Genomic DNA, 13193 nt, shown 5'->3' with positions numbered 1-13193 from the left:
CATTTATGTTTTTTGGGACAGTTTCAGAAGTATGGGTATTAAGTCTTTACAGGTTTGGTAGAATTGCCCTGAGAAGCCATCCGGCCCTGGACTCTTGTTTGTAGGGAGATTTTTTATTATCTTCCTGTTTCAGTGTTAGTAGTTTATATATAGAAATTATTTTTTTTAAGTTCAGCATTTAATAATTCCCAATCCCAATCTCTGGAGAAAACTTTTGGGACTATCTTTCAGAATCTTAGAAAATGATACCAAGAAGCAGAACCAGGTTACTTTACTAAGAACTAAAGAATATGAATTGTGAGCTAAGCTAGAAATACCATTGTCATAGCAACCTCCAAAGATTTCATCGAAAAAGCATGGCTTGGATTTTTTTTTTTTTATGGAGATGCCTAACAAGATCCCTTTTGAAATAGTTCTGATATAGTGAGATACAATAAGTTTGAAAATGAGTTTTACTAAAAATTGTGATAAACTGGCATAACCTTAAGATCAAAAGTGGGAATCCTCAGTGTATATATTGTGTATACTGATTACATTTTAGTAGTAAAATGCTGATGTGATGCCAGTCTGTCTTCCCTGCAAATAATAATTATTTAATAATAAAATATTAATAAGATTATAATTTTATCATGAAAATAATGGTTATTTTTAATTTAAAAAAGCTTAGTTCTTCTCAAGAGAGATTTGATGTATTTTTCCAATTCTTTATGAAGACTTGGTTATATGTTTTCAGTGTTCTGCTTCAATACTATATATTACCTCTGGAAACAGAAGCCTATGGAAATACTGTTACCATCAACAGAAATTGTTTTAACTACTTTCTTGGAAAGGGTATATTCAGTCAGTCTCATTGCCTCAGTTGTTAAGCTGAATTGCCATCTTAAGTGACAAATCTTTTCCATGTCCAAGCTTCCTGAAAGATTTATTATTTAATCCCATTCTGTTTGGGTTTAGATCAAGAATGCCCCGTAGATTATTTTATGAAGGTTTGCTGTAATTTGCAAAAGCTGGCCCAGCCTCCTAGCCATGTTGTGTTTTGAAGATTTCCTGAATAGCTAATGAAATCCATGGCTTTGTATAGCAACTAATGCAGTAAAATTACTAATTTTTTGGTCATGCTAAAACCATGAGTGGTTACTTGACTTCACTTGGAAAATCTGTTTCTTTGATGGCATACTCCCGTGGTGATAACTTTGGGATCTTACAAATATGTTGCCTAGATACAGGGCCATATAGTTAAGGAAGAAGAGATTGTTAGTAATTACATTAAAGAGGATAATTAATTAGCATTTTTTTCAGTTGAGGTAAACATATGTAAATCAGAGTTTATCATAAATAGCAATATACCTTAAATATCATATTTCTCATATCACATACAAAATGAGTGTCTAGCTTTCTATGCAACATAAAAAAATACATATACATAGTTAAATCACCTGTTTCTCAAAATAAGGGCCTGTGTAGCAGCATCAAGAAGCATTAAGTGAGCCAAAATGAACAAGGTGTGGGTCTGAGTTTGAAACCTGTGCAGTTTAGGCCTCATTACTGAAGCTGGCACTAGATTGTCCTTAGAATTAATACCTGTTCATTCAGTTCTCAAACCAATTAAATATATACCATAAATATCTTGGTTCTTCTAACCCATTTAGTATGTTTTGTGAAGCCACTGGTAACACTAACCTTTTTAACCATCTACTGAAGACAGAGGTCATGTTATAAATAAATGAAAGTACTGACTTCTACTTCATATTTTAGTACTTTTTTTTTTAAGATTTTATTTCTTTATTCATGAGACACAGAGAGAGAGGGAGAAAGGCAGAGACACAGGCAGAGGGAGAAGCAGGCTCCATGCAGGGAGCCCGATGTGGGACTTGATCCCTGGTCCCCAGGATCACACCCCGGGCTGAAGGTGGCGCTAAACTGCTGAGCCACTGGGGCTGCCCCATCTTTTAGTACTTGACCACAAAATTAAACCTCAGATTTTTAAAGAAGTATTTAGTTATTATGATTGTGTATGAATGGGATCTATCCACTCATTCAACACTTACTTAGTGAGCTGCTGCTTGATACAAAAGATTCTGTTAGTGAGTTTAAAAAAATGTTTGAGGAGCTTCCTGTCCTGTTAGTCATGTAGCTAATCATCATTTATACTGAAGTTCTGAATCAGGAAAAAAAAATAAGAGTTGAACTAATATTGTTAAGTTTTGCACACAGATGGCCATCAGGAGCAGAGAAGGGAAGCCTTTATTCACTGAAGAATATATGACTTCTCTGTAGTAAATTAATGTAGCTTAATCGTCTGTTTTGATTGAGGAAAAATTAATCTAACAAATCATCCTGTAAAGCCCTGACTGCTTTGACTCAGATAAAACTTGTTGCTAATTTGAGGCTTTCTAAAATTAAAGTCGAAAGATAAGTTGAGTAATTAATAACCTTGAAATTTAGGAAAGTGACTGATGTGGACTAGCCAGGATGTTGTTTGCACCAGTTTGATTTACATAATCTTGCCCTAGTTGCTCTTTTAAAAAATCAGCCAAACAATAAAAAAAAGTGTTCTACCTTCAAATATTAGTAAACCTCCTGAAGAAGTTTTCCAGATTAATCTGAATGGATTTATAAAATGTGTTAAAAGAATGAGGGACGTCTAAATTTAATTTCTTTAACATACTAGCAATAATTGTGCCTTGGATAAACCTCATTGGCTACAATACTGCCACTGCGCAAAGCTTCTTTAACTTACTAAACAGCAACATACTTTGTCCAATTTACTTATATTCAGTTTAAACCAGAAGCACCTTTATTGTCCTATTTCTTTTCTAAATTTCTAATATTAAGTTGTTTTCTTTTCTAAATTTCTAATATTAAGTTGTTAAATATATTCATAAAATTATTAATAAAATGTTTTCATTAAGTATCTTACATGAATATTGAGATAAATAGCTTTGAAATAGCTGAAACTGGGGATCCCTGGGTGGCGCAGCGGTTTAGCGCCTGCCTTTGGCCCAGGGCGCGATCCTGGAGACCCGGGATCGAATCCCACGTCAGGCTCCCGGTGCATGGAGCCTGCTTCTCCCTCTGCCTGTGTCTCTGCCTCTCTCTCTCTCTCTCTGTGACTATCATAAATAAATAAAAATTAAAAAAAAAAAAAAAAGAAATAGCTGAAACTTCTCAATTACGGTAACAAAGTATTATTTCAAAAAGTGTATCTTAAGAAAGGTTAAACTGCATAAATATAATGTTTAATGATCTTTCTCAAAGATAAGAACTTTCTATCAGAAATATATCACACAGGGCAGCCCCGGTGGCGCAACGGTTTGGCGCCGTCTGCAGCCTGGGGTGTGGTCCTGGAGGCCCGGGATGAGTCCCGTGGCGGGCTCCCTGCATGGAGCCTGCTTCTCCCTCTCCCCTCTGCCTGTGTTTCTGCCTCTCTCTCTATCTCTCTCTCTCCCCGTGTCTATGAATAAATAAATAAAATCTTAAAAAAAAAGAAATATATCACACATTAATAACCTTGTTATGGAGATGAGATTCTCCCTTTAGCAGAAAACAGTCAGGGCATATGTGAGTGACTTTTTTCCCTTTGGCTATATTCCTAATGCATTTCCTATCATGGTCTCATGGTGTAATGCATTTAAAGTGTGCTCTTAAGCATTTGTTAGTTAAAGATACTTAACATAAAGACCCAACTTGGGGCCATCAGAGTGGCTCAGTGGTTAAAAGGCCAACTCCTGGTTTCAGCGCAAGTCATGATCTCCTGATTGTGGGATTGACCCTTCATTGGTCTCTGCGCTCAGCATGGAGTCTGCTTCAGATTCTTTTTCCCTCTATCTCCAGCTCATATTCCCTCTTCCTCTCTATCTCAAATAAATAAATAAAATCTTTAAAAAAAGAAGACCCAATCTGAGCTTGCTAAGTGGTATAAAATTAATAAAAACTACATCTCATTGTTGGAATCTAGGGTATTATGGGATTTTTTTGCACACTTAGCTCTTCAACTGATTTGTTTTGGAATCTGGATAAATTATTTGGTATCTTGGTTAAGTGAGCTTGTGAAGAAATTTTGATATATACAACCACTTCACATAGAGCTAATAGCTATGTTTGTCAAGTATTTTGTGGGAAGAAAAGATTATAGAGCAAAGAATGCTGGATTTCCTTAAGAGCACTGCACTGTAATGTGTACATGAAGACTGGGCAATTACCAGGGAGAAATAGGCCTGACAATAAGGGCCAAATATATGCAACTCCTTTCTTTTGGTGAAAATCTGTCCTAGTTTCATGCTATTATATCTTAAAATAATATTGCATTTTCCACTAATGATACTATTATAATTCATGGGATATGTTTCCCACCAAAGACTCTGAATCTACATTATACTATAAAGGCAAAGGTATGATTATAAGATATAGACTCAACTCATTAAAGTAGTAAAGTGTATTCTAAACCTAAAGGACAAATATACACATTGTGCGGTAGTTATATGAGTCTCCCATATATTTGGAAAAGATATACATCTTTATATTAAAACTACATTTCTACTGTATTGTAAATTATAACTACATAAAATTAACACATTACCTTTAATTACCACTTATTTACACCAAGCTTGTTCTCCAATAAGAAAGATATATGTTTATGAGTGTTTGTGTGAGTTAGATGACTGGCATCTTTTTAAAAAACTGACCAAGAGGGGTTCCTGGGTGGCACACTCAGTGAAGCGACTTAACTCTTGGTTTCAGTTCAGGTCCTGATCTCAGAGTCATGAGCTCGAGCCCCCATTGGGCTGTGCTTAGCATGGACTCTAATTGGGACTCTCTTCCCTCTCCCTCTGCTCTTCCCCTCTGCTTGCAAGTGCTAGCTTTCTCTCAAATAAATAAATAAATCTTTAGAAGAAAAAAAAATGTCTGAGAAAGTTTGGAGTTATGAATTTGCATGTAGCATGGAGAGGTAGTCAGAGTCATTCTCCTATATTTCTTTAATTCTAAGGTACCATATGTTGTATGATATGCCATTATATTAGTAACACTTTTTTTTTTTTTGGAAAGAGAAAAAGCTGGTATAACAAATGTGCACATTAGAAAAAAACTGGTTTTATAAATTTTATAATGATAAAAAGGTACCAAAATGGAGTAAATATTTTTATTTACCTTAAAATTAAATTTAAACTTAAGCTTAATTTCCACAGCAATCTTTAGAAAATTTTATTATGCAATAGTTGTTGAAGATAATTTATAATTTATTACAATTGATTTAGAAATATCCATGCATTTTAGAATTCAAAACTTTGGCTAAAACTATCAAATATCTGAAATTTCCTCAATGTATGAGAGGTTAGTGTCTCAGTTGATTCTATAGTGAGCTTCATGGAAAGTACAGCAGGTAGAGTGCTTGCTGAGTAATTTATTGATGGTGAATGATGCTCCCAAATTTGCTCATGATTCTGTTCTGATCCTTTGAAATCATTGAAATACCAAAAGAATGAGTATACAGCTATTAGGAAGAATATGAATATTTTAGCTTGCTCAGAGTCTCTTTGAAGCAAAGGCACATGTTGTGCATAGATATAAAGACATATATTTTTGGGAAAATAATTCTCGTTACATTTAGAATGTAGTGAACTCTCTCTGGGATTTCATTTATTGCTGGTGAGAGTTTAGAGTGCTCTAGACATTGACATGGTGGCCTATTTTAATCAGCAATTACAAAGATTAAATCCTAGATATCAATGAGTAGAACATTGGGTAAAAATCAACTTTTCCCCCTTGTACAAGACTTAGATGCATCCTATCAAAGGACAAAATTAAATAGGCAAGGAAACATTTATTCAAGACTACTGCAGTGGGGGAGACATTGGACTCAACTCTGCTGAAACAAAAGGCAAGAGAGTTTTTCAGTGCTGGGGTGAACTAGTGGAATAGTACTGGAGGACACCAAGTGGGGAGATCGGTCAGGGGCACTCCATCTGTGTTTTCTAACTGGCACTTATTGAAGTAGACTCTTACTGTCCCACAGAGAATGGGGGTGCTATCTTTCTTGATAATGTTTCAAATATATGGCTCCCAGGTCATTGAGAAAGATATTCCTCGGTTGTAAAACTGTCAAGATGTTAGATTTACATCTCTTGGGGTGCCTGGGTGGCTCAGTTGGTTAAGTGTCTGCCTTTCCCTCAGGTCATGATCTCAGGGTCCTGGGATTCAGTCCCCTTGGCTCCCTGCTCAGCGGGGAGTCTGCTTCTCACTCTCCCTTTGCCTCTGCCCCTCACTTGCACACTTCCTCCCTCTCACTCACTCTCTCTCAAAAATATAAATAAAATCTTTTAAAAAAAGAAAAAGAATGGGCAGCCCGGATGGCTCAGTGGTTTAGCGCCGCCTTCGGCCCAGGGTGTGATCCTGGGGCCCTGGGATCGAGTCCCACACCAGGCTCCCTGCATGGAGCCTGCTTCTCCCTCTGCCTGTGTCTCTGCCCTCTGCCTCTCTTTCTCTCTCTCTTTCTTTCTCTCTCTCTTCTCTCCCTCTCTCTGTGTCTCATGAATAAATAAATAAAATCTTTAAAAAATGAAAAAGAAGATTTACAACTCAAAAGGACAGAGAAAGAATTTACAGTTGCAAGTTTTCTAAAGCAAATGTTTTACATAAGGAGAGGTTAGGGTCCTTTAGTCAGGAAGAAACCTGTCTAAAGTTTAGTCAAGCTGAGAGGAAATGTTAAGGCTGGTAGGTCAATCTAAACTTGGAATACAGATATAGATCTGTTTGTCAATTCTAGAAAGCCTAGAAGAACAGAAAGCTCTCCTAATCTCCCATCCTCCTGAATCTGATTTAGTTGTTTCACTTATGTGTTCTCACAGGGGAACCATCTTGCCAAAATCCAAGAATTACATTTTTTTGTCTCTTTACTACTGTTTGACACTAGACTATAAACCTCATGAGGATAGGGATCCTGATTACATTTGTAATCTCAGGACATACTGTAATGTTACCTCACTTTATAGTACCTCAATTGATGCCTGCTAAAATAAACTGAATTCTAAAAAATTCAGAAAAGTAGCTGAGCTGGGAAATAAGAATGTAGGAATTAATTACAAAAGAATTAAGAGCCTTTAGTTTGGTAAAACTGAAGGTTGTAAGGAAAGATGATCAGAAACCATGTATTCCTAGAAGGTATGAACTGTTCTAGTAAATCCTAGAAAACCAGAAGTGGGCCACGCACAATGAAGATAATAATAGGAAAGGGAGCTTACATTGAATGTTTACCATATAGTAGATACCATGCTAGCATATCAGATTTAATCCTTTGAGGGGAAAGGAAAGCATTGCAAGCCTCACTTTATAAGTAAGGAAACTGACATCTAGAGAGGCCATTTAATAATAAACTTAAATTATAATAATTTAAAGTTTTAGAAGAAGGGGCAAATAATCAGCACTTTAAACTTTGTATATTAGGTTACACTCCTAAGAAGGGATCATCCTCGAAATAGAAATAGAATTAACACAGTAGTAGATGTATCTTTAAATGCTAGAGACAGGAAAGTTATAAAGAAAACAGATGATGTTTGGGGTACCCTCCAAGAAACTTGTGAAGGTGATGTCACCACAGGAGACTGTCTCTTGGCAGCACTGTCAGCTATGTATTATTGGGTTGTCATTAGTGGGGCTTTTCTCTTGTACTTAGAACATTCTCTATGATTCTTCAGTAACAAAGTATCTTTGTTTCTTCGATTCTATTATAACTGAAAAAGATGGTTTAAAAGAAAAATCTTTTTTTGTTTTTTTCAGATACACATTGGGAGCACTATATGTTAACTCTAACTATATGCTAGAGATGTGCTGGTAGTCCCCTTATATCTCCCTACATATCAGTATGGGAAATATTAAGGCTGCTGATGCCAGTCCCATCTGGATATTTCTGAATGAAGAGGAAGGTCTGGGACAAGAGCAAACAGGTGAAGAGAATTTAGTTAATAATTCAGTTTGATCTGAAAGCCTGATCAAATTCAAATACCCATGTCAGACTTACATGTCAGGATTATATGGAACTTATTTTTTCAAAATAATATAGATTTACACAATTTTTCTTCAGAATTTGGGGTAAGAAGAAAAACAATAATTTAATCTAGTCAATAAAAGGAACATCTTCTTTATGTTTCTTTGAAATCCTTTGTGAATTCCTTGTCATCTCACTGATTTTACCCTGTTCTAAAAAAAAGCATACTGGGAAAAAGTAAGATCTAGTGCTTTTCCAGTGTACTCTTGGCATTCTTCCAAATCTTCTGGAAAACACTATTCTATCATTTATATTCCTATTGAACTATGAATTGCAATGAGGAACCCTCATTGATATTATACAAAAGCCTCTTAGACAAAAGTATCAGGATATTCTTAAAGAAACTATATACAAATGGGTATATTTAAAATAATTGTAAGTACATCATTAAGCCCCAATAAGAATGCAAGGTTGCTTAGCAACAGGATCAGGCAACCTTAACGTGAAAAGGCATGGAAACAATGGTGAAAAGTGATCGAAATCTTAAAAAGGCAGGTTCTTTGAACTAAATTTTTGTGAAAAGATAAGACAATGAGGAGAATGAGTTTTTCTTTTTTTCTTTTTTTTTTTTTAAAGATTTATTTATATATTCATGAGAGACACATAGAGAGAAAGAGAGATAGGCAGAGACATAGGCAGAGGGAGAAGCAGACTCTTTGCAGGGAGCCCAACGTGGGGATCAATCCCAGATCCCGGGATCATGACCTGAGTCAAAGGCAGGCGCCCAACCGCTGAGCCACCAGGCATCCCAAGAATGAGTTTTTCATCTAAGAATTATTTCCTGAGATTGGTGCAGCATTATTTCAAGGCTAAACATCATCTACTTTCTGTAAAGTAGATAAAGCAATAGTACTTCTAGTCTTCACATAATTTAGAATACTTAAAAAAGACTTTTTTAAAATCAGGGTTAGCTTGAAAATACATAATATTTCCGTGTTGTCCCACTAATTATCATTAAAACCGTAGAGATATATAAAGGTGCTTATAAAAATAAACACTGCAAGTATATTTGATTAAACGACAAGTGTTCTATTTTTATGTCATCATATACAACTGGACAAAAAAACCTCAAAAATTCGATTCTTATCTTTTAAATTTGAACATACACCTGCAAACATACATTATCTAATTCTCATTAACAGTTTTTAGCAAAAGAACCGACAAAGCACTATCTCTTTGGAAATATTAGATTGACTAATTTTTGACTAGTTTGACTGACTGGGCTAATTTTATACTATAAAACCTGTAAAGCTGCTAACTTGGTTCTACTGGTAACAATGAAAACAAATCTGGTACATGTGGGCTCTCTTGATGTAAATGCATAAACACTCAGCAAATTCTCTCAAAGAATAAGGTCAGGTCTCCTGGATGGGGAGGCAGAAAATCCCAAGTCTGACCCTACTCTGACCTCTGCTTTCAACAAGTCACTTAACCATTCCATACCTCAACTTCTTCTTCTATACAAGGAGACCTTCAAAATTCTTGCCAGGTATAATACTCCTGACATCCATGTCTATTAATTCTTCTTCTCATGGAAAAAGTGGTTGTTTTATTGGATTGGTTATTTGGTTACCATCTTTATGAGAATATTAAAAGTAGCAGGCCTGTCCTGTTCACATATCCATTCAGTACTGTTCACCTATCCAGCAGAAAAATTACATTATTGGTTTCTTTTTTGCTTTTTCTTTGTATCTGATTGTATGTTTCAGACTTAATTTTTAGTTCTGGAAGCTTAAAGCTTGCAGGTGCAGATGAAATATGCCACAGATTTCTATACCAAAGCCATTCTGTTTTTTAAACTACTGGGTTTTTTGCAGGTTTTAGAAGACACCTAGATGAGCACCTCTGTTTACTTTTCTTAAGAAGTTTTATAACATCACCAAAAGGTCATCCTTAAACAGTCAGACAAGGTCAACAACAAAATCTTGGAAAATAGCCAGTCCATCAACAAAATAAATGCAGTGGACTATTTACAGACATTAAGTTTAAATAGGCAGCAGAATACAAGAGTTGGGGAAGGGTATGGGAGAGCTACTTTGCAGACATAGCAAAGAAATAGTTTCAAGAGATGCCTCATAATATTAAACTGTTGAGAACCAACAGCAGTAACCAAACCTGGCCCCCAGTAATTGGTAAAAAGTATATTTATAAAGAAGTTGGAAGTGACAAGTCTAAGATGAGTCACAGAAGCAGATTCACGGGCCACACCCACACTGGGTCCTGTATTCCATTTTCAAAACAAAGAGAAATTGATGTAAATATTTTAAGTGCAAGGAAGTGAAACTGTGGTTTTTAATCCCACCAGTTGATGCCAAGCCAGGTTTTCTATTATGCAACTGAGGATGTAGTTTCATCCTGATAGCAAGCAGTAGAGATGGTACTCTTTTCTTCCCATGAAAATACCACTTCTACTAATAATTTTAAAGGAGAAGAAAGCTTTTAACAGAGAACATATTAGAAAACCATTACGCATTTAAATCCAGAAACTTAATATTGACACAAGAAGCAAGTAAATTAGGAAGAGAGAGAGCTACAGAAATTGTCAGTGAAGACTCTGCACCGTTAGTTGAAATTTTTAAAATTATAAACAGAATGGAAAATTCTCTGCAATTGGTACTTCATCCATGATTCAAGGAAGTGACTTAGGAGAGAGAAGTTTACCAGGACGAAAAGCAACCTGCTGGGAAATATAGATACCACTAATACAGAAATAATGATATAAGATAGAGACATTTTTTGTAATAAAGGATTTCACCATCTTTCTAAGAGGATTTTATTGTATGATACTGTTGAATCATATTGTAGTTACATCTATTAAAATTTTTAGATTATGGAACACTTAAATATATACTTAGGAGAAACAGTCAATAAATTATACACAATATATTACAGTAGTAAATATTAGGTTCTTGTCAATGAATAATTTTACAGTCTTTTTGTGGTCTTTTTAAAGAGACTAATTTTCAAATAAAAATTCTTTCAATTTGGGAAATGAGAAATTTCAAATAAGATCAGCTCGATTTCTACAAGGCACTTTGTGATGCTCAAAGTGGGCAGGTTACGAAATGGTGTGCGGCCAAGGCCATATGGGAATGTGCCTGTTTCTTGCAGTTTGAATCACATTATACAATGTGTCTGTAATATACAGGACCACAAAGTATTTTATAACTTATGCTTTTCAAGCAGACTCTTACACAGGAATAGCAGTCACCTTCAGAACTTCCTTGTCTAATTAGAATAGACCTGAGGCAAAACTACAATGTTTGCTTAAGTTTCATCAAGCCCCACTTTCTGAGTTTTTCCCCTGTGAGTCTATTTATCATTCTGTCTCCTTTGTTACCTAACACCCTCTGCAGAAACCCTATGCCCTCGAGTTCTCTTCCCTCCTACACATCATCAGAATTTGCTTTCGATCATTCCGGCTAAGGAAAAAATGACTAAGATCTTAAGGTATGGTGGGTATTTGAATTTTAAGGGCAAAGAAAGATTTAAGGATGAGGTTTGGAGATAAACAGGTGCGATTTGATTGTCAAGCATCTGTTAGTAGAAGGGAAGACGTTTTTAGGCATCTGCTCTTTCTTGTATCTCCAGTCATAAGGCTAGTCCTGCAAGCCATATATAGTTAGAAGTAATTGTATGAAAGGATCAAAATACCAGTAAAAAAAAATAATTTCTTGTTAGTTCATAAATAAGATGTAGATTAATTAAAGGACACAAGAATTATTCCCTGTTCCCCTGAATACAAACTAGCTAGCAGGGAAAAGGAGTTTGATAAACTAGCCTTGGTGTTGGTGAATGGCAAGGAAAATTCAGTGTGGAATTACAGATGGAAAGTATGTCAAATGATAGGTGTGTGTATCCATATGTGTTTGTATAGAAGCCATCTCTGTCATCTAGGAAAAGACATTTAAACCTTGCAAAGTTAATGCACTGAGAAGAAGCTATAAACTTCATCATTTTATTGCTAAATTGGGCCATATTTAAGAGCTGAATCAATAGCAATGACTTCCTTGAAAGGTCTCCTAAAGATATTGTTTTTTTTTTTTTTTTTCCTATGGGACTGGTATGCAAGGAAATTGCTCTGAAAGAACACAGAGAGATAATACTACCTGTCAAGGATTTGGGTAGCATTAATTGAGCAAAAACTAAAATATGATAGAAAGTACAGTTTTCTTTATCTTATCACAAAGTTAAAATAAAGAAGTGAAAAAATCTCTAAATTTTATTTTATATTTAGCAGTTATGTAAATTAAAACAGATTGATCTTACTACTCATTATGGTAATTCAGTTACCAAAAAAAAAAAAAAAAACCCCACAACAAAACAAAACATATTTGCTTGGAAATGATTCCTGAACATGGATGCATTTCATATTTAGAAACAGATGACAAAAGAAGACTGTTTAAGTACACGGGCCAGTATTTAGTAGTTATTGATCATTATTTGTGAAAATTAAATTAATTTTCTGATATTCCATCATTTTCTATTTTTTTAACAAAAGTAGGATTTTATTTTTTGTCAGATGTTCCTTTGTTAAGAAGTGAAGAAGAGGGGCACCCTGGTGGCTCAGCGGTTTAGCGCCTCCTTCGGCCGAGGGCATGACCCTGGAGACCTGGGATCGAGTCCCACGTCGGGCTTCCTGCATGGAGCCTACTTCTCCCTCTGCCTGTGTCTTTGCCTTTCTCTCTCTGTGTCTCTCATGAATAAATAAATAAAATCTTTAAAAAAAAAAAAAAGAAGTGAAGAAGAAAGGAGTTACTAATTCTAAGCAAGTCAGCTCCTTGATTTGCCTGATAATTATGAATATGAATAGGGGCTTTCTCTGTAGTACAGTAGCTCTTAATCACCAGAAAAAAAAAAAAAAAAAAAGGCTGGCTCTAACATATTCTACAAAGGAAAGTGTGCCAAGACATAGTCAGCAATCTTTTTAAATTTTTCTTAAGTTTAAAAATTATTTTATTTTGCATGAATTCTACATTTCCTCTAAATTATTTTTTACTGTGGAACATATGATGCTATAATACTAAATTTATGAGTAAAAGTGTAATAGGCATCATATATCTCTGCATCTTACACTGATGACATTTAAATTCAGACAATAAATTGTTATCGTTTCATAAACTAGGAGATAATTGCTCTAATAACAAGCAGA

The 13193-nt window shown here is 35.2% G+C and overlaps 1 protein-coding gene and 1 pseudogene across 1 annotated transcript in view; one reads left to right on the top strand and one right to left on the bottom strand.

The window, feature by feature from the left end:
• Window positions 1-13193, top strand: part of PKIA (cAMP-dependent protein kinase inhibitor alpha) — a 98160-nt gene that overhangs the window by 34513 nt on the left and 50454 nt on the right. The window lies entirely within an intron of this gene.
• On the bottom strand, window positions 2547-2728 carry LOC121499221 (annotated as a pseudogene).

Source organism: Vulpes lagopus, chromosome 9, assembly GCF_018345385.1.
Source record: "Vulpes lagopus strain Blue_001 chromosome 9, ASM1834538v1, whole genome shotgun sequence".
NCBI lineage: Eukaryota > Metazoa > Chordata > Mammalia > Carnivora > Canidae > Vulpes > Vulpes lagopus.
Note: the sequence above shows the minus strand (reverse complement) of the source record. Positions and strands in the feature narration are given on the sequence as shown.